General features: G+C 41.2%; 1 protein-coding gene across 1 annotated transcript in view; it reads left to right on the plus strand.

Annotated features, from left to right (window-relative positions):
* The window catches only part of LOC133985502 (storkhead-box protein 2-like), a 165,193-nt gene that overhangs the window by 49,955 nt on the left and 94,283 nt on the right, over positions 1 to 20,955 (plus strand). The window lies entirely within an intron of this gene.

The following is a 20,955-nucleotide window of genomic DNA, read 5'->3' on the forward strand; positions in this document are numbered from 1 at the left end:
CTCATGTCTTAGTCCTTGTTTTCAGCAAAAACTCTCCTGCTCTCCACCTGGTCAGCCTGCTCTCGGATGGTAGGCAGGTTGCTTCACATCACACACATCCTCTCTCTAGACTGCACACTTGCTACTCACTGAGCTAATTCTTAAAAGGAGCTATACTAGTAAAACACATTTTTGTTTGAAATACTTTTTCTTTTTTTAATCCCTTATGCTAAGGCCCAGTGGGGGATCAACTCAGGCCCAGCAGGCCGCTTGTCTTGCAATACACTGGTGGAATATGCTTAAACCTTCAAAGTCATGGATCTGTTACTCAAACAGGATTTCATTGTATTTAATTGTCTCAGTGGAAGCATCCTACACCCACCAAAGCAGCTCCCTGCAGCCTTTTTCACATATGGCTGTTTTCAGTCTGAATGTCCACTTCAATCATGTACAGCCCCAAAGAGCCCTAGCTGGGCTGTAGATTATGTTGCTTGCTAAATCATTTTAGAGTGGTCACAATACATTCCCTGTTTCTAAAATACTGTGATAACCAGCCCAACTGCTCTGTCAGTAGAAAGTAGTGTTTGGTTAGAGAAAAAGACATGCACCAGTTCTTGATCACCTTAGACAGCACAGTTTAGTTAATTTACAGTGTAGTATGTGGATTTTGCCACTAGGGGAGAGAACACACTGGATCTAGCCTATACTAGACTTTAAGGCAGCACCCCGCCCCCACCACAGCTCCTCAGACCATCTCTATGTGATGGTAATTCCTGCATACAAGCCCCTGCTAATCAGATAAAAACCCACTGTGAAGCAGGTGAGGATCTGGCCTGCAGGAGCTATGGAAGAATAACAGGACTGCTTTGAATGCACTGACTGGGAAATGTTCAAGGCAGCTGCAACTGATGGTCAACACACGAGTGTGGAGGAGTATGCTGAGTCCGTGACTGCTTATATTCAGAAGTGCATGGAAGATGTCTGTGTCATCAAGATCATTACCATATGGGGCGATGAGAAACCCTGGATGACTAAGGAGGTAAGTGCAATACTCAAAGCACGGAATGACGCCTTTAAAGCTGGAGACATGGTGTCAAAACAGCAAGAGCCAACCTCAACAGTGTCTTAAGAGCAGTAAAGCGTGCCCATAGTCAGAAGAAACAGAATTTCTTCATTGACTCTATGAACACCAGATGCATGTGGCAGGGTATCCAAGCCATTACAGGTTATGAAGCTCCTCCTCCACCCTGTGTGAACAATACCAACTATCTCAACGAGCTCAGTTAATATTTTGGGAGGTTCGAGGCACTAAACACCACTCCTGCAAGGAAAGCTCGTCCTCATCCTGATGAGCAGGCACTTTGTTTTGACACAGCTGATGTCTGGAGCACCCTGAGAAGAGTGAATATATGGAAAGCAGCTGACCCTGATAACATACCAGCATACATGATGTCGTACCATCATGTTTCAAGACTGCTGCCATCATACCAGTGCCCATAAAAAACACAATTAAATGTCTCAATGACTACCTCCCCATAGCACTCAGCCCCATCATGATGAAGTGCTTTGAGAGGCTTGTAAAGTACTGTATTTTCTCAAGGCTGTCCCCCATATTTGATGTGTTCCAGTTTGCCAACCGCCCTAATCGCTCCAAAGAAGACGCCATTTCCTCCACACTCCATCTGAGCCTGGCACATTTAGAGGAGAAGAACACACAGGTGCGAATTCTGTTTGTGGACTTCAGCTCAGCGTTTAATACCATCATTCCACAGCATTTGGTAAGCAAACTGGGCACATTGGGTTTCAGCAACCCTATGTGTAACTGGCTGCTTGACTTCCTAATAAACAGACCCCAATCTGTCCCTGAGAGACAGCTCCCATCAGGCTGCATCCTGATGACCCGCTGCTGTGCACTCTGATGACCCACAACTGCTGTGCCAGGTCCACTACTAATCACATCATGAAGACAACACAACAGTAAAGGGCCTCGTCCGGGATGACAATGAAGAGGAGGTGAACCAACTAGTGGGACTAGTGCTATACAAACAATTTGACCCTGAATGTTGAAAAAGATCATTGTCGACTTCAGGTCGGTCTGGTTTAGTTTTTTTGATTTTCTCTGTTTTATTATTTTTAATATTCTGGTCCATTTTTTGGCCATTGTGCATAATCTGAATGATGAATAGATATCTATCTATCTATCTATCTATCTATCTATCTATCTATCTATCTATCTATCTCATAAAGTTTAGGTATTTTGCGATAGTTCTGGCATAACCGAGAGTATGGTCGATCATCTCTTGATGTTAAGATCCATATTTGATATTTTCCTTTGTCATTTTGAGTTTGAACAACATTCTTTATAGCTGGTTGTATTATTTGTATTTGCTGATACTTACCTTGGTCTATATGCCTATAATATTTCTACAAGCCCATGAAGACTGGCAATGGTGTATTTTGTATATCTCACCAAAATAATTTCAAAATTACGTTTTTAACTTTCACATTCCTTGAAGGCAAGACAGTGTTGACGTGCTGCTTTGCTGTACTGTTGTCTAAATGTTTGAGGAGTAGAATGCTTGACTTATTAGAATTGTGTGCGGGCTGCCTGTTGCAGCATGATTTGGGAGTTGTGGGAAGTGCAAATCAGGGGCTGCAGAGAAGAAAGGGGGACTCCCCCATCCCCCATTTTACCTCCTTTTTTTCTTTGTCAACTGTTTAAACTCTATAATCCATCCCAGTTCAACAAGCCCCAACCAGCCTTACTTTTCACATGTTAATCACTCACATTATAACCATAATTTGTCCCTGGGTTTTCTCTGCCTCTGTCCGTCAGACTTTCACTGCCACTCATATTCATATAACTGACATGCAGATACACATACACTTAATGATTCTTACATGATCTATTACAAATTCTGCATGTTGCTCAACAGTTGAGAGGACAAGATCTGGGGGTGGCAGCGAACAAATACAATCTGATGGTGCAAGTGGGAAGAAGGAATAGTTCCAAATTTGGGGAATATGCTTATTTGTTTTTTTCTGGGGTCAAGGCACGACTAGTTTAGCATGAATGCTGGGAGTAGGGGAAAACAGACTACAACTACTACACCCACCAACTCCTCTAAAGCTCACTAATAAACACCATGTATCGAAATTGTTTAAAAGGTACACAAACTGAAATTTGAAATCAACAATTTGTGATTTTAAGGGGAGTAATGTGCTGGAAATATTTCTTGTTCAACAACACATCAAGAAATAGTCCCAGTACACAGACCTTTTACCATTACAAAAAAGTACCTACTCAACGTGGGCGGGGTCGTCATAGCACGGCTCAGCGAAACTGCTGTGACTTCGTTTTATACGCGACACAAACACATAAACAATGGAGGACATGAGGCAGTGGTGTACTTGCTGCTGTATGATTTTCTCACACACAAAGCAAGAAAATTGAGCCGTATGGATGTAACTATGGTTACATTTTAGTACCGGCTTGGCTCGCTTGGAACCTCACCAGAGCAGGTACTAAAAAAGTATCAGGTACCAGGTACTTTCCCTAGTGGAAACGCAAAAAGAACCGAGGCGAGTCGTTGGAACGGTGTAGTGGAAAAGCGCCATAAGCGACAGTGGCAAGAAAAAACTCTCTTTTAACGGGAAGAAACCTCAGGCAGAACTGTGTGCCCCGACCGGTTGGGGGAGGGGTGGGGATAAAGAGGAGAGAGGGAAAGTAGAGGAGAGAGAAGCACATTGAAAATCAACATTGAAAATAGTAGGTCCAGGACGGGAAAGTAGTAGATCCAAGACAGGAACCGGTCATCCCGACATTTACAACCCCAGGTTACCAGTGAGACAAGAAAGCACAGAGAACTCCGGGGAAGTTACTGAATGCATTAATAGCACATGCATGTAAATGGATAGATGGATACAGAGAGGGAGGGGATGCCTGCAGAAATCCACCACCAGCTCTTAGGTCTTCCTCGTGTTTATCTGGAGGTGGTTCCTCAGGCATCAGACTACAAAGTCCTGTGTCAGTTCTCTGTACTCTCTGTCGTCCCCATCTGTGATGAGGCTGATGATGGCAGAGTCGTCAGAGAACTTCTGCAGGTTACAGGTGGGTGTGTTGTGTGTGAGGTCTGCAGTGTGAAGGGTGAAAAGGAACGGAGCCAGGACCGTCCCCTGCGGGGCCCTTGTACTGCAGACAACCGTATCTGATACAGAGTCCTGAGACCTCACATACTGTGGACGGTTTGTGAGGTAGTCCAGTATCCATGAAGTGAGGTGCTGGACCATTCCTGTGTGCACTAGCTTGTCCCTCAGGAGTAAAGGGTGTATTGTGTTGAAAGCACTGGAGAAATCAAAAAACATGATTCTTACAGTGCTTCCAGTCTTCTCCAGGTGAGAAAGTGCTCTGTGCAGGAGGAAGATGACAGCATCATCCACCCCCCGCGCTGGTAGGTCAACTGTAGTTGGTCCATTGATGGGCCCACCAGGAGGCGGAGATGCAGTGCTCTCCTCCTCCTTCTCCTCCTCAGTTCGCGGGGGACATTAGGTCTCTCATAGGGCAGCACCGCGTTGTTACGCAGCGCTAACAGCTGATCCCTACTGTAAACAATAGGGCCATAGCTGCGCGTGGGGTCACCAGACACGGTCGAAAACAGTGCAAAAGTCAGGAGAAAGGCCACAAAAAACACAGCAACCTTAGTCTCTATAGTGCACTGGTTATAAGAAAAAACACACTAAAAAAATAAGAAAATAGAAAATGAATAAGATCTAAAAGAGGGAAAAGCTCAGTAGTGAGCAGGAGCTACTGCAACAGGCTGCCAACCTCTCAGTGCCTATTGAGGGCAGGAGGTGATGAATTTCGTCCCCAATAATCAAAATTTTATCATTAAAGAAACTCATGAAGTCATCACTAGTGAGAGCTATAGGAATACATGGATCAGTACTGTTATGACTCTTTGTCAGTTTAGCCAAAGTGCTGAAAAGAAACCTTGGACTGTTTTTTATTCTCCTCTATTAGTGATGATTAATAGGCGGCTCTGGCGTTACAGAGGGCCTTCTTTTTTTTTTTTGAAATTCTCTTTTTATTCAGAAAGGCAGACATCCATCACATACATCACTTCACACATACATTTACTCAGATTGTCAAGGATACAATGATGTTGTACCTTCTGCCCTTCTGGATCTTTCTCCCACGGACCCAAACCAGGTGGAAGCAATAACACAAAAACAACAAAACCGGGGAGCGCACCCCTACATGTAATCTATACTCCATTCACAAAAAAATAAAAAATAAAAAATAAATAGAAGAGGGTAGGTTCACACAAAGCACAAGTATAATCAGATAAAATCAGATCTGATTGGTTTTACATACTCAGTCCATTTGGTCCAGATCCTATAAAAAATGTCTTTCTCAACTTTGAGGGAAAAAGAAATCTTCTCCATAACATAAATCTCATGAACAATTTCAATCCATTCGTCGATGGTGGGAGGTTCCACTCTTAACCATTTCCTAGTGACACATTTCTTACTTGCTGCCAACAATATGGTCAGCAGTTTTTTGTCTTTTATGTTCCATGTTTCAAACATTATATTGCCCAAAAACATAGTTTCACATTTTAATGGAATGTTCACATTAAATATATTTTTAATATGTTTGTGGATCTCTTCCCAGTAAGATTGTATTACTTGACAGTCCCAAAAGATATGGAAGTGGTTGGCTCCATTAGACCCACAGAGTCTCCAACAAGCATCCCCGCTACCCTGATGACGCTTCTGGATGGGTGTGATAAAAAATCTTGTTATACTTTTCCAACAGAACTCCCGCCAGGTGTTTGACCCGGTTGAGATCCATTGTAGTTGACATATTTTCTCCCAACTCTCCTGTGTAATAATTATCCTTATTTCCTTTTCCCATTTTCTCTTTATGTATTCTGTATTCTCTTGTTTGGCTAGTTGTATGGCGTTATATAATTTGGAGATAATTTTGTTGCAATATCTGGACTTAGTTAATGATAAGAATACCTCCATGAACCCTGATTCGTCTTTTCTTAACGCCTCTTTAATATTTTTGTTATAATAATCTCTCACTTGCAGGTACCTAAAAAACTCGTCTCTCCCTAGACCATGATCCTTCTGTAGGGCCTCAAAACTCTGAAATGTCCCCTTGTGGACAAACGAATAATAGGTAGTTAAGCCTTTTGTGATCCATGTCTTAAATCTGCCGTCGGTTTTATTTGGCGTAAAGTCCGAGTCATAGGCACACCACCTCATAATCTTAGATGTGTCTTTTAATCTGCAAATTTTGACTATTTCCTGCCAGGACTTCAGGAGGCTACTTGTTATAGAGTCGTCTGGGATCTCCTGTTCTTCTTGTAATTTATTGTCACTTAATAAAGCTGTTATTGGAATTCCCTTTATCATCGTTCCTTCAATTTCCTTCCATGCTGCATCATACATAGGCGAGCACAGGCAAACTAAAGGCCTCAACTGAGCTGTATGGTAGTAATCCTGTAGACAGGGAAGGCCCATTCCCCCTTTTTCTTTTCTTAATTGCAATGTTTTAAATTTGATTCTGGCCCTTTTCCCTTGCCACAGATACCTCGCTATTACTCTGTCCCACCCTAAGAACTGTTTAGATGGTATTTTAATTGGTAAACATTGAAAAAGGTACAACATCCGTGGAAGAATATTCATCCTGATTGACTCTATCCGGGAGCTTAAACTTAAAAAGGGAATAACGTTCCATCTTTGTATATCGGTTTTTATCTTTGAATTTAGTGGGCCATAATTTAAGTTATACAGTCTTGTGAAGTCCCTAGGTAATGAGACACCCAAATATTTAATGGACTCAGCATCCCATTTCCAATTGTACATGGTCCTAATTAAAGGTGGAGGGTCATAATTAAATGTTAATGCTTGGGTTTTATTAATATTAATTTTATAACCAGAAACTAAACCAAATTCCTCTAACAATTTCATCAGTTTTGGTAGTGTCTGAGTAGGTTGTGTTATACTTATCAATAAATCGTCGGCGAATAGGGCCAGTTTTTGTTCCCCAGATGTCATTGTTACCCCCTTTATATCATTCCTCTGCCTAATTAGTTGACTCATGGGTTCTATAAACAAGGCGAAGAGGAGCGGCGACGCACAACACCCTTGCCTCGTCCCTCTTTCTAAAGTGAATGAATTGGTTAAGTTTCCATTGATTTTGATTCTAGCTGTTGGTTTGTTATATAGTGCTGCAAACGTGTCAATTATAGTTGTATGGAAGCCAAATTTTGAAAGTACTTTATATAAGAATGCCCACCTCACTGAGTCAAATGCTTTCTCAGCGTCCAAACTTAATATCAGTGTTTCCAGTTTTTGATGTGTGACTTGTCTCATAACGTGCAGTGTTTTCCTGATGTTATCTTGGGTCTGTCTTTGTCTGACAAAGCCAGTCTGGTTCTTGTGTATTAATAATGGTAATAACAACTCTATTCGTTTGGATAATATGGAGGTGAATAATTTATAGTCATTATTTAAAAGACTTACAGGACGGTAATTTCCACACTCCAATTTATCTTTCCCCTCCTTAGGTATGATCGAAATCATTGCCTCCCTCCATGAGGGGGGGATATTTTTGTTCTCCAAAACCCAGTTAAATGTCTTTAATAATGTTGGAATTAGTTGATCTTGCATTGTTTTGTACCATTCTGTGGAAAAACCATCTGTCCCTGGAGACGTCCCCCCTTTCATTTTCCTAATTGCTGTTTGAATTTCTTCCTTTGTTATTTTGGATATTAATTTCCCATTTTGTTCATCAGTGACCTTTGGAAGATTTACCTGGGCCAGAAAGGCATCAATCTGGTTGTCGTTGCTCATCTGTGGTTGTGTATATAATATTCTATAGTACTTTTGGAAGCATTGTATTTTCTCCGGGCTTGTTTCTATTACTTTCGTTTCAGAGTTTCTTATTTTATATATAGTTCTATCCGCTTGTTGTTTTCTTAACCTATACGATAGAAGTTTCAGTGATTTCCCACCTGTCTCATAGTATTGTTGCTTTGTAAAAAGAAGCTTTTTCTGAATTTCCTGGGTATTTATTTCATCCATTTCTTTTTTTAATTCTTTAATCTTACATTTGTCGTCATCTTTGTGAGACTTTGCATGTTCTTTCTGTAGTCTCTTCAAGTCCTCTTCTAATTTTGTGAGTTTTTGCTCCCTAATTTTCTTCTCATATGAGGAGATGGCTATTATTTTGCCCCTCAATACTGCTTTTAATGCGTCCCAGAGAATAGGTGGGTTCACTTCTTCATTATCGTTGTTTTCCAAATACAATTTAATTTCGCTTTTCAATTTATCTTTAATAACTGGGTTATTCAGAATGCTTGAGTTCAGTCTCCAGAGAGTGGATTTCTTATTATTATTCAGATGGATTGACATATAGATGGGACCGTGATCTGAAATAGTACTAGGTCCTATTTCACAGTTGCCCACCCTGAAAAGATCTCCTTTAAGCATAAAAAAGTAGTCGATGCGTGAGTAAACATTGTGAGCGTACGAGTAATGTGAGTAGTCTCGGCTCGTCGGGTTTATCTCTCTCCATACGTCCACAATCCCCACTTCACGCATCCAAGTGTTTAATCTATTGCTGATGTTTCTTGCGTCAGATTTCCCGTTAGATGAGTCAATTCTGGGATTTAATCGGATGTTAAAATCTCCGCCACATATTAAAATCCCTTGACTCTTTGTTGTCATTAAATCAACCATATGTTTATAGAAGGACCAATCACTGCCCGGCGGCACATACACGTTAAGGAGACTTATCACAGTACCTTCTATCTTCCCCGTGACCATAACAAATCTGCCTTCCCTATCCTTATGTTCTGTTATGTGCTCATAATTTACCGCACTGGATATCAAAATCGCCACTCCTCTACGTCTCCCCGATACATGTGAAGAGAAGTAAACATGTTTAAATCCTGATTTATTCAATTTAGCATGTTCGGAGTCGTCGAGGTGTGTCTCCTGTAAGAGAGCTATTTGGATTTTATCTTTCTTCAATTTTGATAAAATTTTCCACCTTTTAACTGGATTGAGTACTCCATTTATATTAAATGACGCTATTTTTAAAGACCTGTTTTGCATCTATGTGATTTCCCCCTCCCTCCCACTCAAAAAACCCGGTGCGCTTCCCCCTCCCTGCAAGAACCAGCAGGGAATAAACAACTAACACGCTAAACAGCATCAAACTGAACACAATTTGTCCGTGTGACTCCCTATGTAGGGGTCTGATAGTCCGACCCTGTTGAGCCTCCCGAGGTGGCTCGAAGGAAACAGTCTCCCTCCTCAGTCCGGAGGAAGAGGCCCTTACCTGCAACAGCCGCATGTCGGAAAAAAAGAGAAAGAAAAAAAAAGTCCAAAGTGAAGAAATTGGCCCCGAGTGAACCAATAGTGTATTTTAACCACTTATTATAGTCAGCACATTATAAAAAAAAAAATTCGCCGTTTAGTCCGCCGTCCTCTGGCGTGGGTTAAATCCTTCCAGTCCCGGAGGGGGTCGGTGATGTTCTCCTGAAGGCTCGGAGCTTCTCCTTGTAGCTCTGGTCCCGGTCGGCTGGTCCCCTCTTTGCTCGTCTGTCCACTCTCGTCCAGGAGAGCCGCTGCACCTGCTCCATCAGCGTCTCCGGAGGTGCGGTGGTGGTTGTCACAGCGTAGCCTCTTCTCAGCAGGTCTTCTGACGCCTCCTCTACCGTCTCGTAGGTTCTGGTTCCGTCCTCGTGTCTCACGCGCAGCCTGGCAGGGAAGAGGGTCTAGAACTGAACTCTGTTTTCCTTCAGTATTTTGCGGATCTCTGTGTATTCTCTTCTCTTCTTGAGTATTAGAGGTGGATAGTCGTGATCCAGGTTTATGCGGTTTTCTTGCCAGGTGAACCCCTTCTTCTGCCATGCCTTGCGGAGTATTGTCTCTTTTGTTTTAAAACTTAAACACTTGAGTACGATGGAGCGTGGCGGCGCGTCCCCCGGCGGCTGCGGTCCCAGCGACCGGTGAGCTCTTTCAATCTGCAGGTCGGGCATGTCGTGCGTTAGCTCGAGACCTTCGCGGAGTAAATTTTCCACAAATGAAACCATCGTGGTTGATTCCTTCTCGGACCCCTCCGGTACCCCATAAATCCTTATGTTCTCACGCCTGGAGCGGCTTTCCAGGTCCAGCAGCTTGTCCTCCAGCTTGGTGTGTAGCTTTAGCATGGCCGTGATGACGTCTTCTGTGTTTTGGATCCTCTCTTCTGCTTTCTCAATTCGTCCTTCCGCCTCGTCCAGTCTGGTAGTCGCCTTTATAATTTCCTCTCTTATTGTCTCTAGTTGTCCTTTGTTTTCTTGGCGAAATCCTCTTAGTTCTTGCAGAATCAGTTCCAAGTCGGCCATTTCTCCGGACTGCACCGCGTTGTTTGCTAGCTCACACCTGTTAGCTGTTAATTGTTGCTGCGCTCCGTCTGTCTCTCCCACTTGTCTTCAGACGACGTTTACTGCTCAAAGTGGTGATATCTCTTTTTAACCCCTTTCTCTGCGTTTTTTGAATTATTTGTTTGGTTTAAATGGGGGTATTTCTCTAATTGCTCTGGTTCAGCCGGGAGCTCCCTCGCTATGCGGCCATCATGACGGTGTTCCGACCGGAAGTCCCCAGAGGGCCTTCTTAAATATTTTAAGACTGTCTTGCCAGTATATGTGAGATTGTTCTAGTTTGGTGTAACGTCATATTCCTTCTAGTTTTCTAGTTTGCTTAATTGTCAAGTTTGAGAATTATACCACAGAGCTGCTCTCTGTTGTTTTATTATCTTCTTTTTTAAAGTAGCGATGGAGTCCAGAGTTGTTCTCAGTGAGTCTGCAGCGCTATCAACAATATGATCAATCTGGAAAGGACTAAAATCAGAATAAGAAATCGTTGTTGTATTAAGACATGGTATTGAATTCAGTACAGATGGAATTATTTCCTTAAATTTAGTGACAACACTATCAGACAGACAGCTAGTAAGAACATATTGGTCTAATGGCGTATAGTCCAGTAACAGAAATTCAAAAGTTATTAACCCATATGCCTCCTTCTAAAAATATTCCTTTGAGTTCATTACGGACAACATGTCTGCGTAAAAGGACCGTGCAAAGGATCTTGGGATATGGGAGGCCGCGAAGGATAGTATCAATCAATCAATCAATCAATCAATCTTTATTTGTATAGCGCCAAATCACAACAAAGTTATCTCAAGGCACTTTACACATAGAGCAGGTTCTAAACCGTACTCTTCAAGTTTTAATTTATAAAGAGACCCAACATTCCCACATGAGCAAGCATTTAGTGACAATGGCAAGAAAAAACTCCCTTTTAACAGGAAGAAACCTCAGGCAGAACCAGGCTCAAAGTGGGCGGCCATCTGCCTCGACCGGTTGGGGTAGAGAGGAGAGAGAGGAAGAATAGGAGAGAGAGAGAAGCACATTGAAAATAAACATTGAAGCTAGAAGGTCCGGGACTGGAATCTGTCATCCGGACGTCTACAGGCCCAGATTACCTGTGAGATGAGAAAGCACAGACAACTCCGGGGAAGAAGTGTAGGTTACTGAATGCATTAATAGTACATGAATGTTAATGGATATAGATGGATGGATAGAGAGAGAGAGAGAGGAGGAGAGAGGAGCTCAGTGCATCATGGAGGTAGGAGTCCCCCGGCAGTCTAAGCCTATAGCAGCATAAACTAGGAGCTTGCTAACTATAAGCTCTATCAAAAAGGAAAGTTTTAAGCCTACTCTTAAAAGTAGAGAGGGTGTCTGCCCTCCGGACCGAATCTGGGAGATGGTTCCACAGGAGAGGAGCCTGATAACTGAAGGCTCTGCCTCCCATTCTACTTTTAGAGATACTAGGAACCACAAGTAGGCCTGCGTTCTGGGAGCGCAGTGTTCTAGTAGGTACATAAGGTACTATGAGCTCTTTAAGGTATGATGGAGCCTGACCAGTAAGAGCTTTAAAAGTGAGGAGAAGGATTTTAAATTCTATTCTTGATTTTACAGGAAGCCAATGCAGTGAAGCTAAAATAGGAGTAATGTGATCTCTCTTTCTAGTTTTTATCAGAACGCGTGCAGCTGCATTCTGGACCAGTTGGAGAGTCTTTAGAGACTTGTTAGGGCAGCCTGATAATAATGAATTACAATAATCCAGCCTAGAAGTAACAAATGCATGGATTAGTTTTTCAGCATCATTTTGAGACAGAATATGTCTGATTTTTGAAATGTTACGCAGATGAAAAAAGGCAGACCTTGAAATTTGTTTTATGTGGGAATTAAAGGACAGATCCTGGTCAAATATAACTCCTAGGTTCCTTACAGTAGTACTGGAGGCCAAAGTAATGCCATCCAGAGTAGTTATATCATTGGATAATGTGTTTCTGAGGTGTTTAGGGCCAAGCACAATAACTTCAGTTTTTTCTGAGTTTAACAGCAGGAAGTTACAGGTCATCCAGGCCTTTATGTCCTTGATGCATGTTTGTAGTTTAGTTAACTGGTTGATTTCATTAGGCTTTATTGATAGATATAATTGAGTGTCATCTGCATAACAATGAACATTTATTGAGTGTTTCCGAATAATATTTCCTAAAGGAAGCATATATAAGGAGAATAGTATTGGTCCAAGCACTGAACCCTGAGGAACACCATATTTTACTTTTGTTTGCATGGAGGATTTATCATTAACATTTACAAACTGGAATCTATCTGACAGATAGGATTTAAACCAATTTAATGCTGTTCCTTTAATACCAATTAAATGTTCAAGTCTCTTTAACAGGATTTGATGATCAATAGTATCGATAGTAGCGGTGTATCCTCTAAAAAGAGGGAAAAGAAGGGTGCATTTGAAGGGTGCATTCGAAGAAGCATTCGAATTGGGAAAGCCATATCGCGGTGTTGTGACGCAATCAGCCTTCAAATGTGTCCTTCGAAGGATGCAGCCCCTGAGTTGGGACACAGCTTGTGTCTCTGTTGCAGCCTTGCGGAACCGAATGATGCGTTCAGGGGCAACGCAGAGTTATCCTCTCGCGCGGCAAGCTGGGTGAAGAAGCTTCTATAGGAGAGGGAGAAAAGAAGAGAAAAAGAAGGCACGCGCGCGTGGTCTTCTCCTTGCAGCCATGGGCGCTTCAGAAGGACACGCATGCCCCGCCTGCGTTGCGGCATGGAGGAAGGACGGTGAGAAGAAGAGAAGAGGAGAACGAAGAAAGCTTGTGCTTCTCCTTTTGAAGCTTCGGTGATGTCAGCAGCTGGAAGTGACGTCGGGCGTCACTCAGCCAATGGGAATGGGAGTTAGGAGTTTCAGAATGATCCTCCTCCCAGACCTTGGGGAGGGGGCCTGAAAATACGATGTAGTATTAGGGCCACATGAGGGGGAAAAAAATAAATTCCACGACGAGATTAAACTCGACATGACGACTTTAAAGTCAGCACTTCGACATGTTGAGATTAAAGTCGAAGTTTCGACAATAAAGTTGGCATGTCATGTTGACTTTAATCTCGATATGTCGACTTTATTCTCGACAATATAACCCCTCTGTACTGCACGCAGGTGTAACCATCGATATCCTTGCATCTGCCCGGTTCCAGCAATTTCCGTCTGCAAGAATGCAGCCACTTCCTCCAAATTTGTATGGTTTATCCTTCTGAAAAGACACAGTTTTCGGCACAACCTTTTCAACGTTCTCACTTGTATGATAACCTTGTGTTTCTGCGTTAAAAGAGCGAGAATTTCTTTGTTGCTTAAACCGGTTCTGAAGTACAGTTTTACCAATTCATCTACACAAGGCATTTTTGTGGGCCAGTTAGTTAGTTTGGAGGTTTAGAGGTGTGTTTGGCTCATTTGAGGACCTTGGTTTCGTCTGGAGGGATTTTCTACACCTGGAGCAGTGACAGCAGGGGTTTAACTAGCAGATATAATCAATAAAACATTTACTGTGTGAGGAGCTGATACAGAAGTAACCCCAAACCAGAAACATGTCTGTCAGAAAGAAAGCTGCTTTCACCTCATATATTGTTTATTTTTCCACAACTGACCACACACTGCTCAATCTTATTTGGTCTCCACTAAATATAAATGAAATTCTTAATGAAATGATATGAAACATTCTATTATTGATGTTCATTACTAAAGTCAAACTTTATGCAGAAAGACATGACTGGCAGCTGCAGCAACACAGCATCAACGCAGCAGACACGCTGCCTGTATGAACAACACAAGCATGCGAGCTGCAGCAGTGCAGCGATGCATACACACAGCAAAGGTAGAGGTGTCCGGTGTGGACCAAGCATTATAGTATCTTATGATACAATATATCCTCTCTGTATTGCAAACAAATCTTAAAGGATGAAGTTATATATATTATTAAAACATTGTTTCAGTGCAAGGCAGTAAATGTTCCTGTAAACCTTTAACAAATTTAGAGTTGTACCTATGACGCATCAAATACATGGTAAAATCAAAATAAAATGTAATTTTAGTACGACATTCCAAACATAAATATAGGATGTGATTATGAGAAATGGACAAAAAATGTTTTGTTTTCTTTTTTTAAACAATACTTGGAGTCATACTGAATGACCTTTTCTCTAAGGTATATTCATATGAATCACAGTGAAAAAAAAAAAAAAAAGAATTACTGGCTTTATTTTTGAGTATAACTAATATAAGGATGTAGGTGACACTCCAATGAACATAAAAAAAAAGCCTTTTACGGAACTGTACTTGCTGTTTTTTGCTACTTTAAAAAACCTCAAACATCTTTGACCAGCCTCACAAATGTTGTAGTCCCATCTATGTCACACTATACAAGATATTGATAGCATGTGCAGTGTGTACATTGAACCAGTACTTTTATTAAAGGACCTGAACCGAGAATCATTGTCTCCAGTGAAGAAATGTAACATTGTCCCTGAGAAAATGAATGTTTGTTTTTGTTGCTTCCAGAATCAAGGGGCGCCTGAAATAACTCCTCAAAATTGAGAAAAAATGCTTTTTCAAACTACATTACATTTTTAAAATCTATATGTATCTATACGTCTATATGTGCACCACAATCAGCACACTCAGAAATATTAACATATAATTGCAATATAATATGAAAACTTTGATAGGAATGTTCCTTTGGTACAGGTTTGTACACCAACCTACAACACAAACAAAATAGTTAAGTTCGCTGATGATACAACAGTGGTGGGTCGATCCAAAATGATGATGAGTCAGCATACCGCGAAGAAGTCCACAAACTGACAGGTTGGTGCTCGAACAACATCCTGCCACTAAACTCCAGTTAAACAAAAGAACTGATAGTGGACTTTAGATTCCTGGGTACACACATCTCTCAGGATCTCTCATGGTCCACAAACACCACAGCTCTCGTGAAGAAGGCACAGCAACTCACCTATTTTCTGAGGACACTAAGGAAATTAACCTCTCTCAGGAGCTGCTGCTGTCCTCCTATAGATGTTCTATGGAAAGCATCCTCAGTTATGGGATCCTGGTGTGGTTTACAAGCTGCACCAAGGCTGAGAGGAAAACACTACAGAGTCATAAACACGGCACATACCATCACCAACACACACCTCCCCTCCCTTGAAGACATCTACAGGTCCCGCTGCTTACGACGGGCCACTAACATACTAAAAGACTCATCACATCCAGGAAACCAGCTCCTCACACTACTGCACTCTGGTAGGCGCTACAGGTGCCTTAAAACCCGCACTTCACGACTCCTGAACAGCTTCTATCTTTGTGCCATCAAGGAGCTGAACAGAAATCTCCAGAAATAGACTCTTTTAAATTATTAACTTAAATAAGTGCAATACAATGTGCAATACAGACTGCAGCATCTACCCTGACTTGTTTATATGATGACTGTTATATGATTGTTTTTTAAATATATTTTTATACTGTCTGTTATGTTGGTTGTGTCGCACCACTGAGGGGATGCATGAGAATTTCGTTGGAACAGTAATGTTCAATGACAATAAAGTATTCTGATCTATTCTGATCTATTTGGTGTGACCAATCACACCATGAGAAATATGAGATGATTATTTGTTGATTGTATGTATCTGAAACTTCAAACTGATTTTTTAAATTTTATTTAGACAGAGATAAGGCTATCACATTGTGTGCAATACACATTGCAATGCAGGGGAACTGTTCTAATGGCCTGACAGCGTAAATTGATGTGTTTCAATATACACTTTGTCATCAACTGAATGAATGAGGCAATAGGACAGCATGTATGAGAACAGCTTCAGGTTCTGTTGCAGGGAGGAGTAATTTGCTGTAAAACTGTTTCTGGAACTGTAAACTCAGAGCTTCCTTCATCTCAGGGTTAAAAAAGTTTTCACTGAACTTACTTTCTGGAACAGACCTTTGTAGGCTGTTGTTACCATGAAATAGGTTCAGCATGTAACACATAAGACATAATGTAAACATCAGTAAACAGCATATTATTGTTAACTGAAATAGCCTACAGTAAATTTAGTAGTGGATACGTGTCACTTTTATTCAATGAACTCCAGGAACTTTGAAATGAAAATCAATTCTGGATCGTATTACCTACTGTCAATCAAATCATGAGTTTCTCAAATATTCCTACCTCTGATGCATATTAAGTTCTTATCATTATTTATTTATTTATTAAAATTGCATGTTAAACATCTGTCCGGCTGCCCAGCCAACATTTACATCCTCTTCACATAGTGATTATTTAGCTGTGTGGTGCTGAGAGAGGACTCTGGGTTTGAACTTCTTTCTCAGCTCTCTTTTACATTCCTAACACAATTATTTCTACCACTTTTTATGTTAAAAACAGTGTATAATACTATAAATGTCTTTCCGGAGAGTTTGTCTGAAAACATGCTCCATATTTAAACAATATTATATGTTTACCATTCCCTATGAGAGTGTGCTTTCAGGCAGAGACTTTGTAGTGTGACCATTCAGAACAAATTTAAACAGAAACATATTTCATTTCTGACATGATTGAACATGTCATATGAACCAGTTGTGATCGACTGTAAAATCAACCCATACTTTTTAACAGAAGCTCTTAAATCAAACCTTATTAATTTTGGCAACTCGCGGTTGGCTTAAAGATGATAGCTAATAATGTGACATGACATTGATTTGTCACTCAAAAGCAGTCCAGAGGCCTGTACTACGAAGCTGGATTAACATACCCTGGATATCTCTCCGTTACCTGGGTTGACTTACCCAGACATTCACAATCCTGATAAACGGTACTACGAAGCTGGTTATCAACTCGGTAATTCAACCCAGGGTTTTCCAATCTTGATCAGTGCGCGTCACATAAAAGGGTTAAATGTGTTTGCAGCGTCTGACCAATCACAAACATGGAGAAACCCTGCAGAGCAGCCTACTTTACCATGGAGGAGCAGACAATTATTCTTCATAAATATGAACGATTCAAACATATCATCCAGGCCAAAAGCAACACTGTTGCCGCAGCGAAAGCCAGGAAGGAATGCTGGCAGAACATTACCGACTCTGTTAATGCGTAAATTCGTGAGACAATATTAATTCATCGGACAATATAAATGGACAGCACTCTGATCATTCAATTTCACTTCATTACGGCACAGACCTTTCGGGCAGAGCGCTTCCTCAGTGCCCTTCCTTTCATAGCGACGTTAAGTTAGATTAATATTCAACATTCATTTGACATTCAAAATACAAAACTATTATGCGCTTCAACCATTTGAGTGAATGATGTCAAACCAACTGTATAACATACAGAATTAAAGCCGCAAGCGGCGATGGCGGGCCCTCGCTCACCCATGCCACCGCGGGGCCTGAGGCATGGCGGGGCTGTGGCGTGAAGCAGAAAGTGAGAAAAAACCTGGAGGGAGGCCAAAAATGCAATGTTTCGTTCATCCAGTTGGGGGCAGTCACAGGTAGTTACACATATGGTCTGGTGGGGTCTGGTGTGTTCAGGGCGGCCACTCATCAGTCATGTGAAGTTTGGAGTGAATTGGACAAAGCATGAAGGAGTTATGAGAGGTTGATGGTTCATCCACCAGGGGGCAGTAGAGTGTAACAAAACACAAGCGGTTGCATTCAGGGTGGGACAGTGATTACACATGTGAAGTTTTGTGGAAATCGCACAATGATGATGTAAAATATGGCACTTCCTGTTTCCACTAGGGGGCGACACGAGTGAGATCGCCTATGAGCGAATGGAGACGTTGAGGTCGGCACCCTGGACCTGTGTACCAATTTTCATGATGATACGAGTTCAATAAAGCCTTCAAAAAGCCAAACGTATTTTCATGGCGAGGAATTGATGGTCACCGCGTCGCCACACGGACGCCATTACTCGTAGCTTCACAGTGTTCATAATGTAGCTTCACCAACTGGTTCTGAATGAAGTTGATGGGGCAAAGTATGTAATTTTAATGAATCTTAGTTAACTTCCTGTTACCACCGGGGGGCGCTATGAGTTACGTGGGAAGTTAATATATTGGGACGTTCAGGGCGGAGCCATCATCATGTCCAACAAGTTTGAAGCTGATTGGATGAAGTATGTGGGCGTGAGAGCCACTCGTATGTACATGGCGAGCACGCCAAAGTTAGTTGAGCCCTGGCAGACACGCCCTTTGACCTACGGATGCGCAGAGCACAACTTAAGCTCAGCTAGGTCTGGAGATGTTGCGTACCTAATTTGAACTTGATCGGGCGAACGCTGTGGGAGGAGTTAATTTTAGGCGGGAAAAATCAAAACCAAAATGGCCGACTTCCTGTTGGGTTGAGGTCATGAGGTCAAGAGGCTTTTTTGCATATGTGGGTATAATACATATGTGTACCGAATTTTGTGAGCATAGGACAAAGTTAGCAAAATTCCCTATGGGCATTTTTGGACTTTGTAAGGGGCGCTATTCCGCCATTCTGCGTCGACCATGTGCGACCACCCAAAAATATCGAATTTCGGATGAGGCCGGACGTCCGTGCAAAAGTATAAGCATTTTCGCATTTGGGAAAGGGGCGAAATTGGGGCACGAAATGTCGGAAGAATAATAATAATAATAATAATAATAATAATAATAATAATGATAATAATAATGATAATGATAATAAACATTACAATTTCAATAGGGCTTTCGCCAGGCGACTTGCAGTCGCCGCTCGGGCCCTAATAATATCCCTCATGTGCCTCAAGGATTATTTTTTAAATATATATTTTGGTCAATTAAAAAATATGAATAAAATTCAGTTTTTCTGCACTTTTGCAGCGATTACTCTCAAGATGTTCTTATTGAGACTTTCTGTCAGGTTTCCTGACACAAGTTCTGAAACTGGAGTGGTGGTAAGGTTATTTATTTATTTTAATTATTAAAAAATTGATGAAAAGATACATTTGAAAAATAAGCCTTGAGGCACATGGGTGATATTAGTCTGTATGTTATACAGTTGGTTTGACATCATTCACCCAAATGGTTGAAGCGCATAATAACTTAATGTCGCTTGAAAATCTGTACCTTTTGTATAGGATAACATCAGGGACATCAAAAGGATTGCATCTATCCCTAAAAACTCTTTCTCTCCTAAGCTCCTCTCACGATCCGCGCACCAATGTGGACAGGATCTTCTATGAATGGGCCATTTTCCAAGAGAACTGATTGGTCAGGAGGTGGTGCTTTTATGCTCGTTGATCTCTTATCCAGAACATAACCTGCTCCGGAGCAGGTTAGCCGTTCAGCATAAGTTACCACGGTGACTTCCCCCGGTAAGAAGTGAACCAGCGTCGTAGGACGTAAAACCCAGAGTTAACCCTGAAGTTACCTCTGCCAGTTGTCATCTTTTTGGTCCTTTATGCCTAACCTTAGTTATTTATAATATGCAGTCAATTTGTGATATTATTGATAATACTAATAATTCTCATAATCTGTTATTTCTTTGTTAGCTCTCGGTGACAACAGAGAACACTTATACGCGAATAAGGATTAAAGTGGAGTATGAATTACTGCAAGTCACCAGTGATACAGGATAATAGTCACAAAATCTTTCCAATGAATGAGATACCTATCAGTCTGTATAACTTCAAAGAGCCTTTCAGACATGAACCCCTTAAATTAATCTGACAGCAATGTTGGTCTCATTTCTGAATAGGCACCCAAGTCATTTTTATATCAAGAGCTAGTAGCTTTTCTGTATTACTTGCTTCACCTTCTAACATTACATCATAATACATTTAATACCCCAATCATCATCTCTTAAGCACAAAATGTGTTTGATGAACTAGAGAACGCTGAAAGAGCGTGTTTAAAGGCATTTAGGTGATTGATCCTATATCAGAACAGTTTATAAAAAACTATTTATCCCCTTCTGATGCAACTGGACATGAAAAGTATTAAGATTTTTTTAAAAACCTTTACAACTACTGACCCTCTATAATTTTCCATTCATGCCAACTTTTGAAAAAATTAATATGCAGTTAAACACTTTACATACATACAGCATGTATGTGTTTGCAAATAGGAGTTAAACAGGTGTATCAACCTTATCGACCTATCATTCAATGAATGTGCATGTCAGAAATTATAAAACAGGGAACAGAATTTGCTCTTTAATAACATAAAATTATAAAATATTTGAGTGGGTTCACAGTCAGAAGTGGGGGTGAGCATCTCTTGCGCCATTGATGGTCTTTAATAAAGGCTTCAACTGCAAAATAAGAGAGAAATCCAGTGATACAACCTCACCAAACAATGTTGCTTTGATGCTAATCGTGGTTGAAGCTTGTAAGACTGGTTTTCCTCCAACTTTAGCAGTTCTTAACGTTACGTTCAACTGCTAAAATATAGGCCAAGGTGGGGACAAGCAACAGAGTTAACTAAATTAGCTTGACAGGAATTATAATGACAAAATATCACAGACAAGAACTTTCTTGATATTAGGAAACATACAGCG

This window comes from Scomber scombrus, chromosome 9 (assembly GCF_963691925.1).
Source record: "Scomber scombrus chromosome 9, fScoSco1.1, whole genome shotgun sequence".
Lineage (NCBI taxonomy): Eukaryota > Metazoa > Chordata > Actinopteri > Scombriformes > Scombridae > Scomber > Scomber scombrus.